Source organism: Suricata suricatta, chromosome 6, assembly GCF_006229205.1.
Source record: "Suricata suricatta isolate VVHF042 chromosome 6, meerkat_22Aug2017_6uvM2_HiC, whole genome shotgun sequence".
In the NCBI taxonomy this organism is placed as follows: domain Eukaryota; kingdom Metazoa; phylum Chordata; class Mammalia; order Carnivora; family Herpestidae; genus Suricata; species Suricata suricatta.
This window is the reverse complement of record NC_043705.1, coordinates 79,006,730-79,028,119: the sequence shown is the minus strand read 5'-3', so window position 1 is coordinate 79,028,119 and position 21,390 is coordinate 79,006,730. Positions and strand designations below refer to the sequence as shown.

Sequence of the window (21,390 nt, the reverse complement as noted above, 5' to 3'; positions counted from 1 at the left end):
ACTTTGTTATCTCTGTTAGACATAAGTGATTCAGGATGGCAGTAATACACTGGGTGAGAAGTGCGTCTGCGAGGTCACAGGACTGTGGAAAGCTTAAGTATAATGAACTGTGAATCCTTTGAAGAAAAACAAGCCCTTCATATCCTTCTCTAGGCTGGAGATTACAAAAGAAAACCCAGGCTTGAACCCTATCTCCTTTCCAGACTGCATCAAATAAGGAAATGTGCGAGTCATTGGGTATTGTCTTGAGGCTCACTATATGTAGTGCAGACTTCCTAGCTGACTTCTATGTGTGTACGGAGGGAGAGGGCCATGGATGGAAGAACTTGCTCAGAATTCATTCACTATACCATGCGCCCCTTGGATGTGGGGCATTCAATGCCCATGGAACCTCTTCATGGGAAGAGACACATCAAGGAGAAATCACATAAAATATCCTCTGGGTGCTTGATAAATATTTCAAAATGAATGCGTAGCATAATGTTTGTTTGTTTTTAGCAAGCAACTCAGAACAAAAAGTGATCAGCTCCTGGCTTATTAAAGATTGGCTCCTAAGGAAGACTTTGCTATTTGAAATTACTTAACATTTTTACCCCAATATAAATGCTTAAGGCAAGAACTAGATTTTATACCTAGCAAATAGCAATGTAAATGTCAAAGAACATATTCCAGAGCATTACACTTACAGCTCTTAAAATGGCATCTTAGAATGGTATTAATCACTGTCAGTTTTGCATACATTTCATCAATTAAATAGCAGGAGGACCTGTCCTTTCATGGAAAACAAATAACACATATGGATTTCCTCTTAGCAATTAGCTGAACATTCTGCATTTCCTTCTTGCTTGCAAAAAGGGTTTGGACTGAAACCATCAACATGTTTGTGTTCTTCATCGGTAAAGCAAAGCAGATGTGTGACAGCTTCAGTAGAATCCAGATTCATTTATAAAGTATCTTGTGAAACATCTTGATGTGGAAGCATTTCTGTATCGTTAGATCTTTTAGAGCTGGATAGAGAGTGACACCCTATAAAAGTTGCGAAGTGCTTTAAACTTTGTCGTGTCTTGAGCTGAGGTTTTCAAGACTGTGTCACTCTGGGTATGTAGAGGAGAGTTTAAAACTTTCAAGCTTAATGTGAAAAATTTGTTTCCAGCAGGGACGAGTTTCAGCTAGGTCTATGGATTTATAAAATGATGAGGCAATTTTATGCAGCAAAGACCGATGATGGAAATGCCGTTTACATAAATGGCAATGGATTAGCACTTAAACCACTCTCCACGTATGTTTAAACAATCTTCCACGACCCTCAAAAATCTCCTTTTATAAACTTCATCATTTATCTGGGATTAAAAGGGCAATGTTTTGACAACATTGTTGATTTACATGTAACTCATCATTTGTTTATCATTTATCTGAGATGATTAGTGCCTGAACTTCATAGGCCTGGAATGTGTATTACACTTGTTTACATTTTTGGTAGCTGATGCCCTTTTTAGTGTACTTTTTAGGGCTCAGGACAGCTTGGTGACTTTGATGATCCTACTAGTAATCAGTCCCATCTAAGCCTGAGGGAAGTTGAAGATTTATAACTTTTCAGCATGGTTGAGTTTTAGTGATAATCCATCAAAGTTCTTGGTATTCTTCTCAGATCCTAGTCTCAGACCTAGTCTGACAAGATGCATTGGTCTCTGAAAATTGCCCTCAGGGCCATGAAATCCTATGGAGGGTCAGGAATACAGCACCAGGAATGAGTATTCTCAAATGTGAAGATGTAAGTGAACAAACAGAAATGTGGAAGAGATACAAGAACAGAAACTCTGTATCAGTAAATTACACATATATAAACACACATACACACATACATATATTCTAGGTCAGATACAATTATTATACTACAATTATCATCTTCCTATCTAAGAAAGCTTTTGCATTCACTTACATTTCCAATGATAGATAATGCGTGTTGCCAACTATTTGTTCTTACTCCCCCTACCCCCCGGCCCCAGGACCATCTTAAATTGATACTGTAGCTTGAAATAAGGAGACATTCAGAGGAAGTGACTGAAAATAATTTATATTTGTAGAACAATTTCAGTGGCTAGGCAAATGATCGTATACTTCATAAACTTATAGTTTAACAAGGTGGCAAATTTGTATTTTTATTTTCAACAAAATCCCTGTGAGAGCTGTTTCTTATGAGAAAAGGCATTCTGAGCAGAAGACAAACTCTGCTCCATGGGTACGGTGGAAAGTGTGGGGATTCACATGTTGGGAGCTCTAGATGTGTCAACTATGCCAGGCAGAGTAAGAAAGAGAAGAACATGGCAGGAGGTTAGCATAAGGAGGCGGGGGGGAGGTAGAGGAGGAGGGGTGAGAGAGGAGGAGGGAGAGGGGGAGGCAACTCCCATGAGAGGGAGAACTATGGTGAAAAGCATCCAAAAATAATTTTCAGGAAGAATTCCTGTGACATTTGTGTAAATTCCCCACATTACCTATTAAAGACAATTCACAATCAAGATTTATGTAATACTTCAGGTCTTCTATGGTCACAGTGCCATTTCATTGAATATAGGGGCTATTCAGAGACTGGTCCAAGTGGGAGTCAGCTATACATCTAGGTTACATATGGGGTTTTGGATATAAATCATTGCCCTAGAAATAGGTTAAAAGTGCATCTTCACTATGATCATTTATGTTTTGTTATATGGAAGTAAATATTACAAAATTTGGACTGTACAGTTATTTCAAGTGAACAAAATATGAAAAATATGGACATATAGAAATGTTATTTCTATTATGTTATATATTTGCTTATAGAAATATATCTGTAATAGGGAAGGTGGATGCTGAGATTTTGGAGAGATTTGGGAGTAAACCATGTAGTTCTATAACTGGATCAAAAATAGGAAGAAGTAATCTGTATCAATATATACAATGTCTAGGTAGAACTTAGAGTCAACAGTATCTTCTTACATGATGTATTAGCAAAATTATCCAGAGAAGAGGAGCTAACTGAAAGGATTCAGTCTCTATCTTCTAGGAGGTAAGAGCCTCTGGATGAGAAGGTCTTGAGACAGCAATAAGAAAATGGTAAAGTAAAATATCCAACAGCTAGAACTTAAGGTGACAGGGATAGAGTGGTGAATTGCTGGTGGAGACATGAGGTAAGAAGGGAGAGAGAACAATCTCCTTGATTATTATGTATAAGCCAAATCATTCATTCACTGTCATTCATTCTTGGCCAGATTCTAACTGGGTAAGGCTAAGGACTGCTCTTAGAGATAAAGCTCTTAGACAAGATAAAGGTAAGGTAGTTCATGTAATGGATACAGTTTCTTAAGAGCAAAGATGGCTGTTGTATCTGGCTCATTTGGGAACAGTCCTCTGGTTGGGGTGGATCTGGTGCTATTAGTCTGTTCTATAGCATGTTGGTTGGTTTGAGATTAATGGCTGAGAATCAACAGAGGAAGTCTTAAAAATTCCCTCGTGTACAAACAAGTTAAAAATTGACTTTTAACTTAGACTCAATGGACATCCATTTGCTGAGAAAATTGTAGTTGTTCTTGGTAAGGAAGAAGAGGTCAGTGACAGCCAGGCTTGGGCTTGTTCAATGCTTTTGAGTTACCTCATTTGATGAGAATAAATCCCTGGGGACTTGCCTGTAACCATGGGACTGGAATTAAGCAAGCTCTAAACCCCCCTCCACTCCCAGTTGAGGCCAACTCTCCTAGAAACTTGAGAAATAAGTAGGAGGTGCTATGCCAGGCACTGGAGTAAAGGTCCCTAAACGCTGTTAGAGAAGCCACTGAAATAGAACGAAGATAAATAGCCTCAGAGCAGGGAAATGCCACCGACTAAGTGAGAGTCTTTGGTCTTTCAGGTTATCCAGAGATGCAAACTCATCACAAGGCACTGCTCCAGAGAAGAACTGAAATTCACATTTTGAATTGACAACTATGAATCAGTGAGACCTCAGTGTTCAGAATGAAGCAACTGGAACTGCAGGCCATCCACCAGGGGGCAGTAAATTGAAGCATGCCTGGCCAATCTGACTCTTGAAGCAAATTTACTATTCAATAGGCAACTTTTTGGATTTTAATTACTAAACCAAGGTGCCATCACGATTTTTCATGGAAGAAAAAAGAGGCAACTTTAGGAAACCTCCATGAACATAAAGGCCTGAGATACTGACATGATTTGGGAAGCTGGAATGATACAATTAATGCTTTAGTTTCATGGAGTCTGATTCTCCACAAATAAGGTCTACTTAGGCCAGGACAAGCAGCTTGCAAACCCTGAAGAGGCTGGTTATGATCTGGTTGGAGACTTGCCTCCTTGTTTGTTTCAGGAGAGGCACAGCGATAATAAACAACGTTGCTTTGCTTTTCTAGCCATCCACTCCTCAGGGTTTAGCAGACCTCAGGGCACAAAGGTTGCTCAGAAATTTGGGTAGGGGAAGGACAAGAGATGATTCTATCTTTGTTTTTGTTTTAGAAAGAGCTTCAAGTGGCTGTCAGCTCCTGAGGGAAAGAATTAAGTGAATACACCTTTTTCCTTCTATTACTAGCAACACTGACTCTGCAGGAGGCTTGGGCTGCCTCAGAAAGCTGACAAATTTTGCTTCTGGACATGCTAAGAGGAGCTTTGAAGGGTCACAGTGCCTGAGAAGGAATCATGAACAGCTCAGTAAAGGAAGGGTAATCCAGAAACTGAGTATGAGATTTCATAAAACATCACAAAACATGAATAAAAAGTGTCCCAGGGTCGCGCATATAGAGATTAGGATAGTCTTTGTGGAATACTACTATGTTATAACCAGAGAGAGGCTGTAACAATACATGCTATGTAACATTTATTTTGTATCTGCCATGTGATGGACACTGTTCTAAATGCTTACATATAATGATTTATTTAATCCACACAATAACCCTAGGGTGAGATACTATCATGAATGAGTTTTGTAGATGGAGAAACTGAGGCATAGAGCATAAAGGTCTCTCAAAGCAGGGCTCAGTGACTCAGCCTGTGCTTTTAGTATACAGTTCTGCTTCACAAACGTGGCCAGACGATTTCTTTATCGGGGTTTTAGTGGGGCAGAGTGCCAGAGTTTATTATGAGAAAGGTAGTTGTGGGGCACCTGGGTGGCTCAGTTAAGTATCCAACTTCAGCTCGGGTCATGATCTCACAGTTCATGAGTTTGAGGCCGGGTAAGGCTCTGTGCTGACAGCTTAGAGCCTGGAGCCTGCTTTGTCTTCCTTTCTCTCTGCCCCTCCCCCACTCATGCTCGCTCTTGCTCTCTCTCTGTCTCTCTCTCTCTCTGTCTTTCTCTCTCTCAAAAATAAATAAACATTAAAAAAGAAAGAAAGAAAGTAAGGTAGTTATAAATTTGGGATAGAGGGAGAAACCCATCAAATAAGTTATTTAGAAAGCATTTTATGTTGAATGCTATGTATGTCCTGTCTCTGACACTCTTATACTTCAGTTTTAAGAAATTATGACTAAAAAAATCTATATTATTTTTCAATATTTCTGGAATTTAATTTCTCTTTGAATGTAGCACTGTGTAAAAAAAAAATGGTCCATGACTCAGTTTGCAATGGTTGGTCTAATTTAGAAAAAATTCTGTCACTAGTTATGCAGTTAATATTTTTTCTTCTTTTACATCAGTAAGTTTTTTCCCTTAAAGTTATTAAAGCTCTTTAAAAGTTGGAACTTCGGAATAATAATGACTGCAGCATGAGGTGGCACCACTCTGGCATGGTGGTTCTAAGCTCAGTGTGGTGTCTCACTCTGTTTTGTGTCCCAGGTCCTCTTCTGAATAGTTGTGTGACCTCAGGAAAATCACAAGAACTCTGAGTCTTAGGATCTCTTCTGTAAAAGGCAGGAAATAATCTTTACTTAATAGGGTTTTTGAGACTATTAAACGAGGTTGTGACTATAAAATGGTGAAATGCCTGGCAAATAGTTAAGATTATAATGTAATATATTACTCTTATTATTCTTAGCACTTCTCTTTTTTGATTGCTAGTATCGTCTTTAGTCTGAATTTCAGAAACACATCGAGTTAGGCTGGATACCAGGTGATCTGACCATAGTCACCTACAGCTGTAGCCGGTCATTAACAGTTAGGAACAATACCAGACATATTGATAATCCTCAGTTTTTTGAAATAAGTTTTTTAACTGGCTTCTGATGTCCCCCCTGCCACACTGGCCATTTACCTCACACCTAATTCCTATTCATCTCCCCATCTTCTTAATATCAAAGTACACCAAGGCTTTGTTCTTAGAACTCTCCTTTATCTGCAAGTACTCTCATCTATCTCTTGTTTTTCAATTTGAGTATCTTTTAAAAAATTGATTAATTAAATCCTAGTATAATGAATATACATAGTTATATTATTGTGTTTAATGTGCACAATATAGTGGCTCAATAATTCTGTACATTACGCTCATCATGGTAAGTGTACTCTTAATCTCCTTCACCAATTTCCTACCACTGTCCCTCTGGTAACCACCAATTTGTCCTCTATTGTTAGGAGTTGGGGGGTTGTCTCTTTTTTTCTTTGTACTTTGTTTTGTTTCTTAAATATTATTCCACATAGGAGTGAAATAATATGGTATTTGTCTTTCTCTAATTTATTTCACTTAGCATTATACCCTCTAGGTCCATCCACATTGTTGTAAATGTCAAGATCTCACTCTTTTTTATGGCTGAGTAATATGTTATTATAAATACATACCACATCTTCTTATCCAGTCATCTGTTGATGGGACACTTGAGTTGCGTCCATAACTTGGCTATTGCAAATAATACTGCATTAAATATAGGTGCGCATACTTAAATTAGGGTTTTGGTTTTCTCTGTGTAAATACTCAATAGTGGAACTACTGGATTATATGGTAATTATATTTTTAATTTTGTGAAGAACCTCCATACTGTTTTCCTCAGTGGTAAACCAACTTTCCTACCAATAATGCACGAGGATTTCTTTTTCTCCACATCCTTGCCAATAGTTCTTTCTGGTGTTTTTGATTTTAGCCAACCTGACAAGTGCAAGGTGATATTCTGTGGTTTTGATTTGCATTGTTCTGATGATAAGTGAGGTTGAGAATCTTTTCATGTCTGTTGGCCATCTGTAGGTCTTCTTTGGGAAAAATTCTGTCCTTTTTTTTTCTGTTTTTTTTTTTTTTGTAATGAGTTGTATAAGTAATTTCATATCTTTTTAATGTCACATTCACATTGACTGCTTCTAACTTTATATCTCCCAACTAAAACTCAATTTAGACTCACATATTCAATTGCTTGTTAACGTTTCCACTAAGATGTCTAATACACACATCACACTAATCATGCAACACCCTTCACTTCCCTCAAAAACTTACTCTATCTCACTCTTCCCTATCTCTAGTTTCTAAAAAAGAAACAACAAAAAACAAATAAAAAAATGCCAGAAAACCTGAAATCATTCTTAGTTCCCTTTTTCTCTCATGTACTTCACCCATTCCATTCCATCAGAAAACCCTACTGACTCCATCTTCAAAATATGTCCAGAACCTTACCACTTCTCACTCAGTACCTCCTCTGATGCCATCCAGGTCCAAGCTACCATCATCTCTTGTCTTCATTTTTGCAAATGCCTCCTCCCTGGCTTTACTGCTCCCAACACTGTCTTCCTCAGTCTGTTCTCAACACAGTATTCAAAGTAATCCTCTTAAAAGTTAACTAAGATATTATCATGCCTCTGTTCACACCCAGTGTCACTCAAACTAAAGCTAATAATAATAATAATAATAATAATAATAATAATAATAATAATTAAGGCCACTCTCCTAACTTCTGAAACTTTCTTCTATTGCACACTTTTTAGCTGTATTGGCATCCTTGATTTTCCTTGAATATATCAGGCTCACTCCTTTCTCAGGGCAATTGCACTGGCTTTTCTCTCTGCCTTGAATACTTTGCTTGCAAATATTGGTAAAACTTACCCTTTCACCTCACCTTGACTACTCTATTTACAATGGTAATCCCTCCATATCTCTAACTCCTGACACAAAGGTAAATTGGACTAAGACACTGACTGCACCCATTTTCTGCAAAGAAACTAACACCTATTAATAGGCTTTGTATTTTATTATTAATTTGTCTATTGTCTGATTTCTCAACTTGAATACTTCAGCTCCACCAGGCCAGCAAATTTTGCTTTTATGGTCACTGCTTTATTCCCGGACTAAGAACAATAATTTTGATAAATGGTAAAAATAGCCCTGAGTGACATATTGGACATTCAATAAGCACTGGTTGAATAAATGAACAATTTGCTTATTCCTTATGAATTAGGCAGTGTTTTGGCAACTTATTGTACAAATTACTGGAATCAATAGGTATGGCTGTACATTGTAAGTAAATTTCAGTTCATTTAAAAGGCTGATTTCAAATATTTGGTGTGTAAATGCATAGGTCTTGACCTCTGCCATCTTAAATGTTTATAGTAACATTTCCTTCTGGGGTGTGTATTTACGGAAATCATCTTGGTCCTCATTCCCTGTTCCCCACCAAAAATAATGGAAAATTCCTCAGGTGAGGGGAAAAAATATATGTATTTTTAAAAATCTTCTCTTTAGTGTTTAGAATTCTTTTCATTCTGGTATTGCAAACCATAGAACCCAACACTAAAATTTTCCTGCCATTTGGAATTCAGACAATAGCTGCTTTGATCCCTGCTTTTCTCTTGCCAACAATTGGAGAAGCTATTATATTACATGCATGGACTGTCCAATGAACAGAAGGCCAGGTGTCACTTTGAGTGACAGCCTTCCAGTTTGCAAAAAGTGCAATTCTGTTCATTCAATTGAGTGATTGTGTGGCTGTATGTCACTTTGCCTTCAAAATATCTCCTCTTAACTTCCACTGTTTTGACTGCATTGTGGAGTTGATGCGGTAAGGAGAGGGTGGTATAATGCAGAGAGCACTGACAGTTTGAAGCATGTGCAAGCTGGAGCACATCTCCTGCTGCAATGTTTATATCTTTGCCTAATAGTGATATAATTCCTCTCTCCTTCTTAAGTGACGGGTAGTTGGGATTTGTGCTTTTGTTCTTCTATAAAAGGAAAAGCAGATTCATGTGGTCTGTAAGGGTAGGATTCATCTAGTTTTAAGATTTGGATCTAATTCCTCAACAACATTCTTATATTAACTGAGTTGAATGGAAATAATAAAACTAAGGCTGTGCTAAACTGATTCTGTCATTTTACTCAAAATGGTGTGGCTGATTTAGCTGCAGTTGTTCTCATTTGATGTTACCGTCAAGGTAACCACAATGATGAGCTTGGAAATGAAGTGGTCTGTTTAATTGGCCACAGGTGATAGTCAATGGACTGGTGTTTCTCTTAGCAGCATTCTGCAGGGCTGTTTTTTCTCAAGTGTCCTGTGATGTTAAATAAAAACATCTATATTGCCACTGACCCAGACAGCAGAATAGTTGCTTTAGTTAGTTGAACAATTTCCTAAAAACTGGGAAGACTTACGATTCTTCAGAGTCAGACCTTGAGCGGGAAGAAAAGTGCCTCTCTTTGTGGTATAACTGGATTAGGGTTCAGGCAATCTGTTCTTCATCCAAACAACAGCAGCAGCTTATTATGAAGGTCTGGACCCTTAGGATGGGGACTGGGACTTTATTCTTTTAGAGAAGACTTTTCTCTGATTCTGAGTCCTGTTTTAGAGAGATGAATGTGTCAGAGACTGCATTGCATTGCCAAAATTCATTTTCTATCCTTCCTGGGGATACAGTTAGACTTATTTCCCAGTCTTCTTTGGTTATGTGAAGGCATATGATAAGAGTTTTGGCCAGTGAAATTTGCGCAGAAGTGATCTGTGTCACTTATGGTCAAAGTGGCGAAGATGTAGATGTGTCTTCATTGTCCGCTGGCTGAATAGAGGCACTCCAAGAACCTAGACATGGATGGGCTATGAGACCAAAAAATCCTGAATTCCTGAATGGAGACTCCTTGAGTAGAAATACCTGTGTTTTAGGGTAAAATGAGTGTGTATGGGTGTTTTCAGCCATTGAAATTGTAGGATTTACTTGCAAAAAACAGCTAGTATTACTGTCCTAATTAGCCTGTCAGCCACAGGCTGAATGAACAGGGAAAGTTTTGGAGTAAATAGGACCAACTGGATTGCTCTTGCAGAGATAAAGCAATACCACCTAATTCTAGAGTTGACACAATAAAGAATGAAAATAATTTTGAAAAAATATTTATGTTACATGTAAATGAAAATTAAAAAGACACAGATAACTTCAATACTTTAAGCTGAGAAAAAGCGTGACAACTGGGAAGAGCAGAAGTGCGGTTAATGACTATGAGGTGGATGCAGTGAATGCTGTTTGGCATATGAACATAGGATGAGTGGGAAGCACAGACTGGGAGACCATGTGAGAGGTTAGAGTGCAGCTTTAGATTTATGAGTTGTTAACATCTGTAAAAAAAACCGAGAGGAAAGGTAGATAAGAAGTATAATGGTAGCACAGATGAGGATCCTACTGTTAAAAGAGAAATAGGAATCAATAAAGAAGGCAGAAAAAACCCTCTAGAGCAATATAAATGAAAGACAAGTGAAAGAGCAATATAATATAAAAGCAGAGAGGAGAGTTTGCTAAGTAACTTTGCTTTGACTTTTTAAGTCTCCTTCCTTTGGACATACCTTTGCATGACTGTGATAGATTTATAGACCTATATACTGCTACTTTGTAATTTTTAAGGGATGGTTACTGGGCTGTAAGCCTAGGGCAAAGGAAGCTTGGAAAGGCATAGGACACATTTTGGATTTAGTATATGTTTCAACCTCTTTCAGATATTTGTTGAGCATCTGTGATATGCCAAGCATTAAATAAAACTGGTAAAATGGGAGATGGCCATATTACTAGTCATAATACAGAGTCATAGGTGCCCTGATGTGCTTTGGGGATGCAAGGCTGGGGTTGATGAATTTCTTTCCCCTGAGGCCATGTGTCAGAGAGAAGGTAATATCAAAGCAAAGTAAATTTCAAACAGAGAGTACACAATGAGCAAAGGCAAACAAGCACATGGATGGGAAAGAACTGAGGAATGGTGAGCGGTCATGTGTGGCTACTGGGTGATGAGGCTGGAAAAGGGAGGGTAGCTCTACTAAAGATTTTAAAAAGAGAAGGGACAAAGATCTCTGCTTTGGAAACATGGTTCTGGTAGACTTGAGGAGGTAGGATTAGGCAGATATGGGAGAAACAGGAAGCATGGAGGACCATTAAAAGATAATTGCAATTGTCAGCTAAGAAATAATGAGAGTTCAGTAAGTAGAGTGGTAGGCATGGAAAGGAAGGAAGGAAGAGATATGAACATGTTTTAGAACCAGATGGTAGATTCTCTGACAGACTGGATGTAGAAATGAGTGGAAAGCTTAAGAAAGTTTAACAATGGTGCCTAAATTTGAGGATGCCATTAAAGGCATAGGAGTGGGGAACTGGTATTACATATTTAGGTTATTATCCACTACATCTAATCTGGGGAAGAAATTGCCTGCAGCCTCAAGGAATATCCAGAATCCAACTGCTTCTCATCATTTCCTCCTCTATTACTCTAGACCAAGCTGCTGTCCTCTTTTGCCTGGATTACTATAATTCCTTCTAGTAACCCAGCATCTACCCTTGGCTTTTGAGAGTCTATTCTCAATACAGTAGGCAAAATTATCCTGCTAAAATATAAGAACAAGCATCTCCTCTTCTCAGTATCATTCACTAGCTTCCTCAGAGCAAAACCAAAATTCTCATATGATCTACAAAGAATTTCCAATCTGCCATCCTTTCATCCACACATGCACAACCCATTATCTGCCATCTGGCTCCCTTAGCTTAGCTTCATTGACTTTCTTGTGATTCCTATAAGAACATATAAGAACAGGTATATTTCTGCCTCAGGTCCCTTGCACTTGCTTTTGCCCCTGGTGGGAATGCTCTCTCTTGGAAACTTGCATGGTTCTGCTGCTTCACTTTTTTTCAAGCCTTTACTCAAATGGCATGTTTACAGAGAAGCCTTCCCTCATTATTCTACTTCAAATGTAAGCATGCCTTTCTTTTCCTTCTCTGCTTAATTTTCATTCTTAGCACTTTTCACTGTTTTAGCATTCTTGATTTTTATTTAATTACCTTAATTTTTAATGTGTTTAATGTGTCTTTTTCACTAAAATGAAAGGTGGGATTAAAACAATTTTTTTCATCTCCATCAGGCAATAATGTTATTCATTAGTATTCCTCCAAAACACTTTCAATAATATTCAAGATATATTACATAAATAATGAAGCAATAACAAAATTATTATTATTTTAAAATGTTGAAACTGGGATTATAGAAACAGTTTTGAGGATATATATATTATAATTATATATTATATACATATTACATAATTAAAATATGTAGTATAAAAAGCATGATCAAGAAATGTGTCTCTTAAATGAGGTAAGGAGCTGAGGCAGAGATCAGCCATGCCATCTCTGTGAATTTCAGATCTACATTGGGAGGCTGATACACATGGTTGGTGAGAGGCTGCAAGTCACTGAAGGACTCAAAGATCTCCTTATAATTATATGTCTTTGAGACAGTAAGAAGGAATTAATTCTTGCCTGTTCTCCACTCTAAACCACAGCACTGAAAATCATATGGCAACATACATCACTCTTGTAACATCTCCAAACAATTCACCAATGATGTAACTATAAACGGTCAGCTTTGGAGAAATGTGTTTTAAACAATAATGGAAGTGTATGTGGAGAACATTATGATTCCGTAACACCCAAACTGAATAATTCTAACAGTGAAGAAGGTGAGGATAATAAACACTTGGCGGTAGAGATACCATGATCATCAAAGTGGTTCTCTCAGGGAGAGGCTCATCAATTGCACTTCAGCTTTTGCTGACCTCAGCAATTTCCCCAAATGTGGGACATTTGACTGCATAATTTGTTAGTGGTAGGTAGACTGAATTTGTGCTCTTAAAAAAAGTGGTGAAGATAATAAAATCAGTCTTATGAATTGCATGATTGATTCATCTATTTGTCAACACTGAATCTGTCCTTTGTGCTATGCACTGTTTGGGAGATAGGGATGTCGGATTAACAAAAAATAATGGTCACTGCAGATAAAGTTCACACTGTAATTAGGAACACAGGCAGGAAAATGAATAATTATTTCACTGTATAAAATATTATGACAGAGTTGTACAAAAGATGCTATGGGAGGCAATGAGAAGAAAATGTCCAATGACAAAATCTTTTGTTTGCAGAGATCCAGGATGCAACTTTGAGAAGAGAAACAGTATACATGATTTTGTGCATACATTTATAGTAATATTAAAAGTAAAAATAAATCTAAGGAAGCCTTAGGCTAAACTATTTTTTATTGATCAAATTGAGAGTTGACTTTAAAGATGATGCAGCATCTTTATAGACGATTGTGTGTTCAGCAGTTTAAGATTTGAATCTAAAGCTCAAGATAGAGGTCGGGGCTAGAAAGCAGCACTCTGATGTTGTTGATCTATAGATGATAAAGTTACAGAGGTGAATACACTTACTCAGAGAGCATAGAGCAAGATGGTCCAATATCCGTCTATCTGTCTGTCTATCTATCTATCAGATAGGTGGGAAAGAAAAGCCTGTGACAGAAAAGGTGGAAAAATATCAAGGGAGTTACAACCAATCCAGGAGATCCATTTTAAATATCAAGGAGGAAAAAAATTGGAGAAGGAAATTCTCAATCCTATCAAATGCTCTGTAGCATCAAATGAAATGACCAAAATATTATTAAAAGAATATACTGCAGATAGCTTCTTTAATTGATGGGTAGACTCAAAAGTTTTAAACTGGTTTTATTATTAGTTAGAATATTAGGCAACTTCATACCTACAAAAAGTAACTCCAGGAACTAGAGAAAAAAAAATCATCAACTATAAAGTTTCCTTTGTAGTCTTTTCATTGTATCAGCAAACACATTACCTGGTTTTTATTAGTCCAATAAAAGCGACAGCTTTTTCAAAAATTCAGGTTTGGATAAAGTCCACATGATTTCTGGATTTTCAAAATCTATTCTATAAGACCATAAGGAGGGTAGAGCATGGATCCAATTTTATGGTATCTGTATATTTTTCCCAGGTCACTTGTTTCTTGCCCTTTTCTTTCCTAATATTTCCTATAGAGTTTCTCTGTGGTTTTCAAAATCCCACTAGCATATTTTTGTCATACCCGACACTCATCTTATTGTGGGCTTAGATATTTCTGGAAGATCAAATCACCAAGCTTAATAAAACACAGATAATGACATTTTGACTATGTGGTACATCTATTTCTTAATGAGTTTAGGGGCCACAGTGTCTGGTAAATGGCAGAGCAGGCACTAAGGCAGATTTGGGCCCCTGGTGGGCATCGATGTGCTTACTGGCTGGAAGAAATGTGGACGAGTTGGTCTATGTCTAATCCTTTTGTGGCTTTCTGTGTGACACACTGTAATGAAAACATGACTGCAAATTACAAGAATTGTCAAAATGGGCTACCAGAAGATTTTTTTCACTCTAGAGTTTGCTAACCAAAAATGTACAGTGCATTGTGTTATACCTATATGCTTCTCTGACTCAGTGGATGTACACAGGTGCTGAGCAATTAAGGTGTAGTAAGAGTGAAACCCTCTATGAAGTCAATGGATTGGGGGTCTAAAGGGTAATTGTTTTATTACTGAAAATACAGAAATAGGTTGAAAGTCAAGTTTTACTCCTGGGGCTAAACCCTTACTTGCTTTTGAATGCTTGGTATTTAGTCTAAGTATTAGAGATAGTTATACTGCTTCTATACTTATTATTTGTGACTTTGGATGTATGATTTAATAGCTGAAAACACACAAACTCTCTTCTATAAAACTGTTTAATCATTTAGGTCATTCTAGGAAATTTATATATAAATACATGAATTGTTTGGGTCATGCAATGTAGATTAAAGTTCTTGGGAAAATTAAAAGATCTTAACCAATTCACTGTTGAAACCACACAACTAGAGTAGTAAGTGCTTTTTAGTGATTTTCTCACTTACTCCTCCCAAGATCTTTAGAGATCTGTACTATTATTCTCCCATTTTACAGATTAAGTATCAGAGACAGGCATACACAGGCAGCAAACTCAATGTCACCATTCAAACCCAGGGAATCTGACTCCAGAGCACATGACCTTGGCCACTCACCTAGTTTTTGGTTACCTGTGCATACTTTGTGCTGCCACAGACGTTATGTCATTTGAATTTCTCTGCACTGAGGCAGGCATAGAAGGACAACTATTCCTACTTTGAAGATGAAGTTCACAGACAATTACTTGACTTACGCAGTGTCTCATTTAAAAAAACGTGTGACAGACGGGACTACATTCTAGCTTTCTTCCTTCTACTTTAGCCACTTGTTATCTGTTAGCCGACTCACTTTATTTAGAGAAACTAGAATTTTTCCTGTTTAAAAAAACAATGAAATGTCTGTGTGTGCTTTAAAAAATTTCATTAGCATTTCTCTTAAAGATAATAAAATATGAAAGCAAATCATACTTTTCTTTGATGCATTAATTCAACAGGTAGTTGCAAGGCAGTTTTGAAGGACCAGAAATAGGGTTTATAGGTAGCAGCTGAGGTCATCAGAGAAAAATGGGGTCCCCCAGGATGAAGTATTATTAAAGTACCATGCTATGGTCAGCAAGGAAGGAAGCCCTCAGAAGATTCTGATGTATATAAATTTCAAATGGCTACGCTCTCCAAACCTAAAAGACAAATCAAATGAAGTGCACACTTAATGCATGCTTCCTAAATCCAGAAGAGTAGGTAGAGGAGGTCAAAGATGACTGAGACTGGGCCTCCGCTTTCCAGGAAGGTCTTGTAAAGAAGGAGTGGGCGACAGGGCAAAAGACAGAATGTGAGAAGTGCCATAAAAAAAGTAAAATATACAGTGGGTTCAAGAAAGGGTGAGAGCACATCTGGTTGGGGACAATCCAGGAAGCTTTGTAGGGAAACACGTTGTAGGATGGCTAGGGCTTGGGCACTGGAGAGAAATGTGTGGGATGAGGCTAGTGGGGAATATACACAGGGTAGCTTTCATCTAAGGCCATACCACCCTGAACGTGCCTGATCTTGGCTAAACAGGGTATCTTTCAATCCACAAATTGAGAAAGCGAATGGAAGTTTATATTATCTTAATTTCTTAAAATTACACTGACTTTTAATGGTTCTCTGCAAAGAGAAGCATATACTATAATTAAATCTAAAAACTTCTGATTGATAAGGCTTTTCTTCCAAGGAAGTTGCAGAATTGTGTGATCTAGATAATCTGAATGATTGTCTTTTGCAGTAAGTAGGAACTTAAAAAAAGAAATGAGTGCCTAAGTAATTGGCCTTTCAAGGAAAAGTCACTAATAAGATAAAAATAGAGTTAGTACCATCTTTGGAATTTCTTCTACTTCTCCACTTCTTAGTACAAATGATAGAGATTATAAAAGCTTAATTCTGGAAATGAAAAATGGATATGGATATTAGTGAAACGAGTAGAAAAGTGTTTTTCAAATATAGTTGCAATGTACAACTTTTTATAACAGTTTATTCTTAAATATGGGTCAGTGAACAAAGGTCCCTCTGCTTTTCACAAATATCCACAAGCTATTTTTTATCTGATAAAAATCTCTCAGCTCATCATGCTAGAATGTCTGAGATTCATTAGAACATACCAAATCCATTCCACTTATGAAATGAATGAAAGTACCAAAAGGTTTGTTAAGCCTATATAACAAACATGTGTGGCAACTCCTCAAGGACCTACGGCATTATGGTGGTAACAGCAGTGAACTCAGCCCCTAAGCTAACAGTTTGAGACTCTTCCTTCTCTAAGGGCACAAAACATTCCCTAGGAATTCTTACCCAAAAGTGTTAGTTATTAGCATTTAATTATATTTTAGCTAAAATAGGCACCATCACAGTGAAAAATAAAAGAAATAGGAGGATGGGGAATCTGCAGTGAGTAAAGTTAACTTAAGAATGGTCAAATAGGTTTTACACAATATTGTCAGACTGATTTAGGTGAAGGCTGAAGCTATTTTAGTGGACTCAAACTTTAATTCCTGAAAAGGAAGAATGGAATTTTCTTCTGAGCGAAAATAATGTTCTATTCATATGATTTAAGGCCCTTCTAATCTGGTTTTCTCTAGATTTGCTTTCAAGAATTAAGTGTACACTGAAAAAGAACTGACTATACAATGATAATAGAACACTTCGAAAATCCTATGTTTAAATGGCTCAAGTTCATTATTTTAAGAGTTTAGGAAAATCGTTTAAGGATAATGTTAGGGGTATTTTATTATTTCCATATTCAGTCCCTGGTTTGCCTTTATTAAAAACACACCTTAGGGACACCTGGGCGGCTCAATTGGTTAAGTGACTGACTGACTTTGGCCCAGGTCATGATCTCGCTCTCCGTGAGTTTGAGCCCTGCCTTTGGGCTCTGTGCTGACAGCTCAGAGCCGGGAGCCTGCTTCCGATTCTGTGTCTCCCCCTTCTCTCTCTGCCCCTTCCCCCACTTATGCTCTGTCTCTCTCAAAAATAAATAAACATTAGAAAAATAACACACCTTATTTATTAGAACAATTTTGGGTTTATAGCAAAACTGAGCAGAAAGTACAGAGTTCTCATATACCCCTATCCCCACACATGCACCACCTTCCCCACTACAGACATTCCATGCCAGAGTGGTGCATCGGTTACAATCAATGAACCTGCACTGACACATCATTCTCAACCAAAGTCTACAGTTCATATTAGGGTTCGGTTTGGTGTTGTATATCCTATGGGTTTGAACAAATGTATAGTGACATGTATGTATTGCTGTAATGTCATTCAGAAAAATGTCACCATCCTAAACATCCTCTGTGCTCTGCCTCTGTCCCTAATTCCTGGCAACTATAAATCTTTTTATTGTCTCCATAGTTTTGCCTTTTCTAGGTCATCATACAGTCGGTATTGTATAGCATGTTGCTTTTCAGATTGGCTTCTTTTACTTAGTCATATGCATTTAAGTTTCCTCCGTATCTTTTCATGACTTGATAGCTCATTTCTCTTTAGCACTAATATTGCATGGTCTGGATGGATATACCACAAATTATCCCTTAACCTACTGAAGGATACCTTTGTTGCTTTCAAGTTTGGGCAATTATGAATAAAGGTGCTATAAACATCTGTGTGCAGGTTTTTGTGTGGACTTGGGTAAACACCAAGGCACATGACTGCTGGATAGTATGGTAAGAATATGTTTAGTTTTGTAAAGAAGCTGCCATATTATCTTCCAAAGTGGCTGTATCATTTTGCATTCCCACCAGTAATGAATGAGAGTTCCTGTGTTCCACATCCTCATTAGCATTTGTTTTCACTTCTGGAATTTTCCCTCTCTAGTACAGTAGTATAGTTTTAAGATTTTGTCTCTTCTAATAGTTTTAATTTGCCTTTCTCTAAAGACATATGATGTGGAATAACATTATATTCTTATTTGCCATGGGTATATTTTCTTTGCTGAGGTCTTTATTTAGGTATTTTGCCTATTTTAAAAATCAGGTTTGTTTTATTATTGTTAGAGTTCCTTGTGTGCTTTGAAAACCGGTGATGAGGGACCTAAGGCAAGCTAAGCTCGGAGCATGAGCAGTGCCACCATTACTGCCCCCACCTCTCACCAAGGGTGGGATACATGTGACATTCCTCAGGCACTCCTGGCTGCCCAAGGACAAAGAAAAGGACAGAAAACGAAAGGTTAAACTGATGAGACTCCATCAGTTTACAAATATCTTAGTAAATTACAGGAAAAAGGCAATCTTATCAATAGTTTATTCTGCAGAAATCTACAGACTCAGCTTCCTGGAGCCCCAATATCTCTCTCCCTTCCACAGTAAAGGGGGGAACAAAGGCAAGAAGGAAATGGCAGGTAAAACTGAATTTCCTTATAACCTGCAGCCCACTGATAAATCCTTGAGGCAGGCAGAGTAAAAAGTTCCTCCAGGAACTCCCTACTGGCTTAATGTTAATACTTTGCTAGAGGGAAAAACAATTTTAGCTTGACAATAGCTAGACCTCCAGTAATCTGTAAATCTTTAGCAGATGAAAGTCTCTTTGGGAACTCCCTCTTCACTTTAATCTCACCCAACAACTACAATGCCATAAAATGGTCACGCACACCCTCCCCCCAACTAGCAGTGCAGCTCTTCCTGCCTCTGGTCCTGTCCCCATGCTTTAATAAAATCACCTTTTTGCATCAAAGATGTCTTCAAGAATTCTTTTTTGGCCGTGGCTCCAGATTCCATGAACCCCACCATCACCCCCAGACCTCATCAACCGTCCTTTATCAGATATACCTTTTGCAAATATTCTCTCCAGTCTTGGCTTTTGACATTATCTTTCATAGAGGATAAGTTTTTAATTTTAATGAAGTCCAGCTTATTGATCATTTCTTTCATGGATTATGCCTTTGCTGTTTTATCTAAAAAGGAATTACCATACCCAAGGTCATCTACATTTTCTCCTATGTTGTCTTCTAGGAGTTTTATAGTTTTGCATTTTACATCTAGTCTGTGAAGCATTTTCAGTTAATTTTTATGAAGGACATAAAGTCTATGTCTAGATTCATTTTTTTGCATCTGGATGTTTAGTTGTCCACACCATGTTGAAAAGACTATTTATCCATTGTTTTCCTGTTGCTCCTTTGTCAAACATTAGTGGACTATATTTATGTGGGTCTATTTCTGAACTTTCTATTCTATTCCATTGATCTATGTATTTTGTCTATTATTTTGCCATTAGGGGGTAATTTTTTCTAACAGTATGCAAATTATAATTACTTGTTACTCTATAAGTCTTCTTATGAAGACGAAAGAAAAAGCTCTTCTTACATGTTCTTCATGTCAAAATGTTTTAGTTATATGGGTTTTTTTCAGGTCTGTGAGACACCAAAGGAGAACCAAACTTAGTTATCTTTCCAATGAATTGTAACATTGGATACTTAAATTTCCTGAGGAAAAATTTGGAATTTTGAGTCTTGGAAGGAGGCTTCCTTCTCTTTTCTTTCCATTGCTAATACTCTGCACTGGATCGATGAACTTTCTCAAACTGTATCTACTCCAGCCTAGGGGACAGAAGGTTTCCTTGCCTAGGGGCTGGGGTTCCCAAGGTGACTTTGAATGTTAAAGAATCTGTTCTGCTGGAAAGAAGGGGTGTGATGGGAAGAGTTTCTTTACTCCTAATGCTTGCCCAGGGGCAGAATCAGGAGAGCAGAAGCAAGTGCAAGTGTCTCTTCTTTCACTACCTTTTCTCTTTTTGTTCTCCCTTCTTAACTAAGAATTCCTTTGCAAATATACTCACTGCAAATGTAGTGGTTCTATGATTTAAGTGTTCTTGAAACATATTTTTCAAAATACAGATTCTTAGGCCTCACCATCCAGAAGTTAGGATTCCACAGGTATGGGTAACAGAAATTTACCTTTTGAGCAACTCCTGTCAGGTGTTCTAATGTGGATGTTGCAGAATGCACTTTAAGGAACTTTGTCATAGAGGTAGTTCAATAGTAATAAATTAAGTGCTACACTGTTAAAAAAAAAGTGCATAAGAATAGGGAGAAAATATGAGCTAAATAGCATTTAAAATTCGAGATTTCACCAATTATAAATGCAAATAATCAAATACAATAGCTGTAATGCTTCTGAAAGGTTACTACTTCTAAGATTCTCTGTCAGGAACAATGAATATACAAAAATGTATGTGCCCATTTATGTAAATAACAGATCCAGATTGTAATTAGGTTCATGAAAAGGTGATACTTGTGGTGTTAGCATTTGCTGACATAACTTGGCCATGAATTTTCTTCTGTGATGTTGCTTATTCTCCTAAATTATGTTTTCTAAGTAAACACATCATTAATGGGCCTAAAATAGAAATTAAATTTTTAGACATTTTGTTTCCAAGCACTGGTACTTCCTAGGACAGAAATTATGTTAAAGCAAATATTGATAGAATATTGTGAAATATTTTCTGATTTCACTTTTTTCTGTTTGTTTTGATTCAAATTCTACATTGATTATGTCCAAGTTATCTCAAACGTGCCTCTATACTTCTGATCTGTATGCATTTAGCCAATGTGTATTTTCAACCTAATACAGAATCTAATTCTTCACCAAAATGGTACTCACCAGAAGCTGTTTTTTCATTCAACAATGTACTGTCTTTTCTTTGAAAATTTATTTTGAAAGATGTTAAGAAAAACGTAGAACTAAACTTTTTATGGGTCAAATTGAACATGCTGAATATCCTCCACTTAG

General features: G+C 37.3%; 1 non-coding gene across 1 annotated transcript; it reads left to right on the top strand.

Moving 5' to 3' along the window:
* The first annotated feature begins 12,864 nt into the window (after positions 1-12,864).
* Positions 12,865-13,028, top strand: LOC115295124. The gene has a single exon (XR_003910348.1). It is a non-coding gene; the product is annotated as a U1 spliceosomal RNA (small nuclear RNA).
* Positions 13,029-21,390: the final 8,362 nt, after the last annotated feature.